The sequence below is a fragment of the Mirounga angustirostris genome, unplaced genomic scaffold (genome assembly GCF_029215605.1).
Source record: "Mirounga angustirostris isolate CCGP_5_RB_7025 unplaced genomic scaffold, mMirAng1.0.hap1 SCAF_8, whole genome shotgun sequence".
Taxonomy (NCBI): domain Eukaryota; kingdom Metazoa; phylum Chordata; class Mammalia; order Carnivora; family Phocidae; genus Mirounga; species Mirounga angustirostris.
The window spans coordinates 67,408,319-67,416,799 of record NW_026991716.1 but is presented as its reverse complement, the minus strand read 5'-3'; the positions used below and the strand labels follow the sequence as shown (position 1 = coordinate 67,416,799).

General features: G+C 36.1%; 1 non-coding gene across 1 annotated transcript; it reads right to left on the bottom strand.

Annotated features, from left to right (window-relative positions):
* Positions 1-5,833: 5,833 nt before the first annotated feature.
* On the bottom strand, positions 5,834-5,940 carry LOC123838053 (U6 spliceosomal RNA). The gene has a single exon (XR_006789392.1). It is a non-coding gene; the product is annotated as a U6 spliceosomal RNA (small nuclear RNA).
* Positions 5,941-8,481: the final 2,541 nt, after the last annotated feature.

Sequence of the window (8,481 nt, the reverse complement as noted above, 5' to 3'; positions counted from 1 at the left end):
AAAGAAGAGATGACCCAAATAAACAAAATTACTAATGAAATAGGAGAAATAGCAACCAACACCACACAAATACAAACATTTTTTACAGAATATTATGAAAACCTATATGCCAGCAAATTGGACAACTTAGAAGAAATGGATAAATTCCTAGAAACATGTAGCCTACCAAAACACAATCAGGAAGAAATAGAAAATTTGAACAGACCAATTTCTAGCAATGAAATTGAATCAGTAATCAAAAAACTCCCCAAAAACAAAAGTCCAGGATTAGACAGCTTCACAGGTGATTTCTACCAAACATTTAAAGAAGAGTTAAAACCCAGTCTTCTCAAACTAGTCCACAAAATACAAGAGGAAAGAAAACTTCCAAATTCATTCTATGAGACCAGTATTACCCTGATACCAAAACCAGGTAAAGACACCACAATAAAAGAGAATTACAGGCCAATATCTCTCATGAATATAGATGCAAAAATCCACAACAAAATATTAGGAAACCAAATCCAATAATACATAAAAAATCATACACCACAATCAAGTAGGATTTATTGCTGGGTTTCTAGGGTGGTTCAATATTCGCAAATCAATCAACATGATACATCATATTAATAAAAGCCATATGATCATTTCAATAGATGTAGAAAATGCATTTGACAAAGTACAACAACCACTCATGATAAAAACACTCAACAAAGTAGGTCTAGAGGGACTATACCTCAACATAACAAAGTCCCTATATGAAAAACCCCCAGCCAACATCATACCCAATGGTGATAAACAGAATTTTTCCCCTACGGTCAGGAACAAGACAAGGATGTCCCCTCTCAAGACTTTTATTCTGCATAGTACTGGAAGTCCTAGCCACAGATATCAGACAAGAAAAAGGAATAAAAGGCATCCAAATTGGTAAGGATGAAGCAAAACTTTCACTATTTGCAGATGACATGATACTATATATAGAAAACTCTAAAGACTGCACCCTAAAAACTACTAGAACTGATAAATGAATTCAGTAAGGTTGCAGGATACAAAAATCAATGTACAAAAATCTGTTGCATTCCTATACACTGACAATGAAGCAGCAGAAAGTGAAATTAAGAAAGCAATCCCATTTACAATTGCACCAAAACCAGTAAAACACCTAGGAATAAACTTAACCAAGGAGGTGAAAGACCTGTACTCTGAAAACTATAAAACACTGATGAAAGAAACTCAAACCTACAAAGAGAAATGGAAAGACATGCCCTGCTCATGGATTGTTAAAATGTCTATATTATCCAAAGCAGTCTACAGATTTAGTGCAATCCCTATCAAAATACCAATGGCATTTTTCACAGAACCAGAACAAATAATCCTAAAATTTTGTGGATCTACAGAAGACCTTAAATAGCCAAAGCAATCTTGAAAAAGAAAAACAAAGCTGGAGGTATCACAATTCCAGATTTCAAGTTATATTGCAAAGCAGTAGTAATTAAACAGTGTGGTACTGGGATAAAAAGAGACACATAGATCAATGGAATAGAACAAAAACCCAGAAATAAACCCATAATTAGATGGCCAACAAACACATGAAAAGATGCTCAGCATCAGTCATCATCAGGGAAATGCAAATCAAAACTACAATGAGATATAACCTCATGCCTATCTGAATGGCTAAAATAAAAAAAACATAAGAAACCACAAGTGTTAGTGAGGATGTGAAGAAAAAGAAACCCCTGTGCACTGTTGGTGGGAATGAAAACTGTTGCAGCCACTTTGGAAAACAGTATGGAGGGTCCTCAAAAAATTAAAAATAGAACTACCCTATGATCCAGTAATTGCACCACTGAGTATTTATCCCCAAAATACAAAAATACTAATTCAAATGGATACATGCACCCTTATGTTTTTTGCAGCAATATTCAGAATACCCAAACTATGAAGCAGCCTAAATGTCCATCAATAGATGAGTGGATAAAGAAGATGTGATATATATATATATATATGATGATATATATATATGGACTATTATTCATCCATAAAAAAGAATGAAATCTTGCCATTTGCAACAACATGGATAGAGCTAGAGAGTATAATATTTAGTGAAATAAGTCAGTCAGAGAAAGACAAATACCATATGATTTCACTCATGTGGAATTTAAGAAACAAAACAGGTGAACATAGGGGAAAAAAGAGAGAGAGGCAAACCATAAAACAGAATGCCCACCTTTTTTTTTTGGAGAGAGACAGGGGGAGGAGCAGAGGAAGAAGGAAGGAGAGAGAGAATCTTAAGCAGGCTCCATGACCAGCTCAGAGCTCAATGCAGGGTTCAATCTCATGACCCTGAGGTCATGACCTGAGCTGAAATCAAGAGTCAGATGCTTAAGTGACTGAGCCACTCAGGTGCCCCAAGACTCTTAACTATAGAGAACAAACCAAGGGTTGTTGGAGGGAGTTTGGGTGGGGGATGGGTTAAATGGGTGATAGGTATTAAGGAGGGCCCCTATTGTGATGAGCACTGGGTGTTGTATGTCAGTGATGAATCACTACTAAATTCTACTCCTGAAACCAATATTACACAATATGTTAACTAGAATTTAAATCAAAACTTGAAACAAACAAAAAAGAAACACAATAAATAAGCAAAAGAAAAAAAAGAGAGAAAGGCAAACCAAGAAACGGACTGTTAACTGTAGAGAACAAACTGATGGTTACCAGAGGGGAGGTGGGTGAGTGGATGGGGGAAATATAGGATGGGGATTAAAGAGTACACTTATTATGATAAAATAAATAAAATGACAATAAAGTAAAATAAATTAAAAAGGTGGGGCCAGAGATGGCAGTACCTTTTAAGAAGTGTTTTAAAATTTGTGAATTTGACACAGTGTTGAATAGGCTGATAGTTTGCAAAGACACATGCTGACTCATACAAATGTTCCCCAAGTTACACCCTTACATCTTTTATTCTCATGTTGGTAATTAGCCTGGAGTGTGTCTATGCCATGAATGTTTGAGTTTATGTCACTTCTGTGAGCCTTCCCTGTGGAATCAATTGCTCCTTCTTTAGTATTTCCACTTACACATTCTGGCCTGTATTCTAGTATTAGTATATATACTTGTCTGTCCCTAACGTAGATGTATGTTCCAAGGTAGGAAGTTTTGCCCCAATTTTTATCACTTATTCCTGGTAGCAACTAGTATATGTTGTATACATGATAAACACTAGGTAACTATTAGTTGGAAGAATAAACATAAAGGGACATTACACAATCAACTGGATAAAATCACATTGAAGTCATATGAGGTTTGGATTGGAAGTGATTCTTTTGTCATTCTGCTCATGAAATGATATTTAGTATGCCCGTAGATATAGATGGTGCTATGCTGACTTGCTGAATCTAATTAGCATATCAATTCCGTTTTAATTTTGTGAGGTGCATCCAAGATATATCTTAACCCATAATTGGAATTAAATTCTCATAACATTTTGTTAAGAAGCATGTCAAACTCACATCTCATTTTAAATGAGAGCTTCATGATCTTGCAAGTGGACTTGCTCAGAGCTCTCTGAAATCTTGGTAGAAGCATGGAAGACGGCATTCCAGTATTGGTGTAGGACAACTCAGAAATGTGAAAGTTTTCATTTTGAACTAATTTCATGTGTCTTTTGACAGGTAGACATATATAATGCTGAGGTTTTGAGGAACCCAAATGTAAGAATAATCTGAAAAGGAAAAAGTAATTTAATTTAGATTTTTTCCACCTAAATACTCCTCCATTTATCAACATTAGTGTATCCTCTGTCATCTCTATTTACTGATAGTAGAGTTCCAGAAGATAGAATATAAATTATTTCCGTAAATCCATTGACTTTTACCTTCACTGAACTTCAGCTCTCTGATGACATAAAGCCATCTATTCTCAGTGATGCCTCTCCATCAGCAAAACCATACATCATCTGAAATTATACCTCATCATTCTGAGTTATGCTTCACCATTTGGGGTTATGCTACTTCTACAGTGGTAAACTCTGGAACATAATGATAGCTATAATTCATAAAGTGGATACTATATTGGAGACCCTGACCTAAATACTTTACACGTATTCACTTATGGATTCTCAAAAACAATTCTATTTACCCCAGTCCCACAGTTAGTGAGGCAGAGCTAGGATTTAGCCCCTGAAAGTCTGGCTTCAGGAAATGTATATATTACCTGTCAATGAAATATCCTCATTTGATTTAAATTTCCCTGACTACCACTTCTCCCAGCTCTTTGCTTTTCTTGCTTGTAGCCTTCAGTATGTCATCCAGCAACTTGGTTTCTCTTTCTTTCTAACCCTTTCCCATTCGTTTCACCCAGCATGGATTCAATGGTCATCCAGTGAAACTGTGCACTTGCTATTACCCAGAAATTTCTGCCCCAGATGTTTTATCCCCTACTCACTGCCCCAAATCTAGGCAACCAGTCAATCACTTCATCAGTTCTCCTTCTTAGGATCCAACACTTGGTCACAAAATTATGTTGAGTAAATGCATTAAAAATTCAAGCTCTCTAGCCCTATCTAAGTTCTTGCTATTGCTTAGTAAACTGTTAATTCAGTCCCTTGACTGTTCTCTATTACCTCCCTTAGAGCAAATACATGCAAATTTTTCCATATTTGTTAAGTCCTCAATACCTATCTCACATATAGCAGATAAACTTAATTCTTATTTTACTGAGAAATTTGTGTATACTTATCTTTTTCAGCCTCACAACTTTTCTATTTAATTTCCCACCTTTTTTTAAGACAGAGGGAGGGAAGGAGAGAATTCCAAGCAGGCTCCACATCCAGTGTGGAGCCCAAAGTGGGGCTTATTCTCACAACCCTGAGATCATGACCTGAGCCAAAATCAAGAGTCGGACGCTCAACCAACTGGGCCACACAGGTGCCCCTTAATATCCCTTTTTATCCCCAGTCTTGGAAGAAGAAAGATTCTTCCATTTTAAGGTTGACTGCTTTACCTGTACTTTTGGTCTGTTCCCACATAGGCTCTTCTAGGAAGTTGTTCATCAATTATGCTCTCCTGATTTTCCATCTTCCAACTGTCTGTTCTTACTAATTTTTCCCTCTCAGCAAATTAACTCTTTTGAGTAATCTTTACTCTAGAAACAAAGCAGAGTAGAACACTTCTATACTTTGATCTTCTACATTTTAATTTACCTGTCTCATCTCCAGCCCTTATTTCTCTAACAATTTCTTGAAAGAGTAGTTTAACTTCATTGCCTTTTCTTAATATCATTCCTATGGATACTATGCCATGAAGCCTAGGATAATCAGCCTAAGGCATTCACTTCATATCCTCTTTTCTCATCTTGATCCCTGTTTAGTCTTTTAAAAGTGGGAGTCTTGGTCCTTGGTCATAGAAATCTCTAACTCATCCTATTGCCCCAGATGCATGGGAGCAGAGAAACTAGAAAATAAGAACATTAAGCAATCCTAAAGAAAAGACCATGAGAGGAATCTCAAATGTAGGCTGTTCACAAAGAAGAACTTTTAACATCTCTAAAACCTTTCTACTAGCACTGAGGACCATCTCTATCTTGGCCTTGACACTAAGTGATGAAGGAAATGGGGCCTTAAACTCCCTCTTTAGATAGGAGAGTGCCACCGGTTTTAGGGTTGTTCCAAAGCTAACAAGTCCCAGGCAATAATGGATCATTTGCCCAGGAATTCATCTGACTGCCTGATGGCTGACTTGAAATTATACCAGTTTCCAGGGCTTCTACTGGCTAGGCTCATCTATCTGAAAAGTATGGACAAGCAGTCCATCTGAAACTCCAAAGGATATAGGTGTGGGTGAAAAGACTTGTGAAGGCCATACTTCATTATCTTTATTTGTGTGTCATCCTTGTACAGGGGCCGTGCTAATTTTCTATGTATTGTTCCAATTTTAGTGTATGTATTGCTGAAGTGAGCATGTAATTTGTTATCTTTAATTTTATGTGTTTATTAAAGCTCTCATTTTACTCCAGATCCCTTGCCTCTTTTGGGACAACTCTGAGGTGTAACTTATCCTTTGAGTTCTCCTTGCAAACAGGCTATAGCTGGGTTAAATCCTACATGAGGTTAAATTCACCTCATATAACAAACATTAATGCATTACTTTTAGAATTATTTTTAAAAACCCAGGAATTTACCATTTTGGAAAAAAAAAGAATCCTTCCAGATTCTTTCTATACCTGCCTTGATCTTGAGATCTTAGAAGGAATGTAATGGGCTTCATGGCTTATACAACTGGGAACACTGACATAAGACTAAAAGAAAACTGTAAGACGTACCATAGGAGCTGCTTCTACTTAGAGCAGATGAGCTAGCACAGCTCATGGGAAATCATTTCATAATTTCATAAAGTGCAGCTTCCTTCATGGTAAGAGCATTAGCACATCTTTAAATGAATGATGCCAAATCTCTCAAATGTCTATAGCCTTTACCTAAATTTGTGCCTGTTACCCAGCCCATGGATATTCTGTAATAGATCAAGTGGATTGTCATAACATCTATTATAAACTGTGATAAAAATTTCAGTAAGCTGTCAGATGAAATCTGAAGAACTTTATGGCTAAAACTAATAGGTTGACATTTGATGAGTTGATAATCAAGACATCAGCATTCACTCAAAACCTTGGAATCAGTACTTCTCACTAAATAATTTTTCAATAGAAAAAACTAAGTTCTATCATAATTTTTTAAAAATGGGGCCTTTGTAAATAAAAGTACACCAAAACACAGCTTAGACAATTGCCATTCAAACTAAAAATATACCACAACCAAAACTCTTATGCTGTATGTATACTGGTAATTAATTTGATAAACATATTTTTGAACAACTCTTCTATTTTCTTTCTTTCTTTTTTTTTAAAGATTTTATTTATTTATTTGACAGAGAAAGAGATAGTGAGAGCAGGAACACAAGCAGGGGGAGTGGGAGAGGGAGAAGCAGGTTTCCTGCCAAGCAGAGAGCCCGATGTGGGACTCGATCCCAGGACCCTGGGATCATGACCTGAGCCGAAGGCAGATGCTTAAAGACTGAGCCACCCAGGCGCCCAGCTCTTCTATTTTCTAACATGCAAGTCTTATCATCATTTAGTAAAAAACAAAAGCCATTACCTTGACTGAATGCAATCACTTGCCTCACTGCTATATTAAAATATGACTCTGTTCTCAGGATTGCTTTGCAGTTATTAGTATGCAGTAAATGGTTTAAACTGTATAAATTTAATTCTAGAGATAAGAAAGGATCTTGAATTGAGTGTTGCTTTACCATTAATATCACCTTCACTCTGCCCCCAACTTGGTATGTGGCTTCGGACAATTCATTTTATGATTTCAACTTCATTATTTACCTGCAAAATTTCATTTTTCATGAATTTACATTACTTATCTGCAAAATAGAGGGACTGAATTGGGTATTCTCTAAGTTGCCTTCCCCCTGTGAGTATAAAAACAATTATTAAGTAGAATATATTTTTATTATCAGTTTGCAGAAAAGGAATGGGAAACAGGTACACAAAATTTAAAGTGCCCCTTGTGATATCATCACGTGTTCAGTATGGAATAGCTTCTTTTTGAAGTAGGGAGGCTAACGAAAATTGCTTTGGTACAATTTCAAGTGTCAACAATGATTTAAGAGAAGTGGTTTCAGGCATTATTTTCCTTTATTACTGAGCGAAAGTTCTTCAAATGCTTATTGAGATGACCTAAGAATCAGGAGAGAAAACAGTGAATCACTGATGAAGAAGAAATGAATCTTAAAGAGAATCCTAATAAAGCAGCATTTATCATTCTTTCTTCTTCATTTATCTTCTCAGTCTGAATGAACCTTAGCTTCTTCCTTAGTGTGACTGATGTCGCTTTGAGATGGCATTCTTCTCTAACTGAGCATTGTGAATGAAATTCAGGTCCTTATGATGAAACATTGTCAACATTTACAGCTTCCCTTTCCCTCTACTATGCTTTGGTCAATATGTAGATAGTACCTGATGCATGAATTAATATTTTAGTATGGTATGATAGAGCAAATCAGGAATCTCCACTGGTTTGGTCATTCTGTTCTCTTTAGATTATCATTATTCAGTTTAAACATGACAGAGAAAAAAATTGAGGGACATCCTGGATTCTGGTACATTGTTTTCTTGTCTACATTTGTTTGTGCTTTCTTTTTATCTTCTCTTTGGGTTTCCTTTGCAGCCCTTTTGTCACCCCACCAGTTTTCCTGAGCTCTCTAATGTAAAATGGTCTACTAAAGTAATTCGTGTTAAGTTTTTTAACACCCTCAATATGTACAATTTTTATTGGTCAAAAATAAATAAATAAAAATTAAGTAAATGAAAGAAAGCAAGAATGGTTGAATAGGAGGCTGAGAGTGGTCAGCTCAATAAAATTACCTGGTCTTGCAGTGTTTCTAGGTGAAAAACAATATTTAGACCCAGTACCCCTTGACTGTAGAGGTGGTTCAGTCT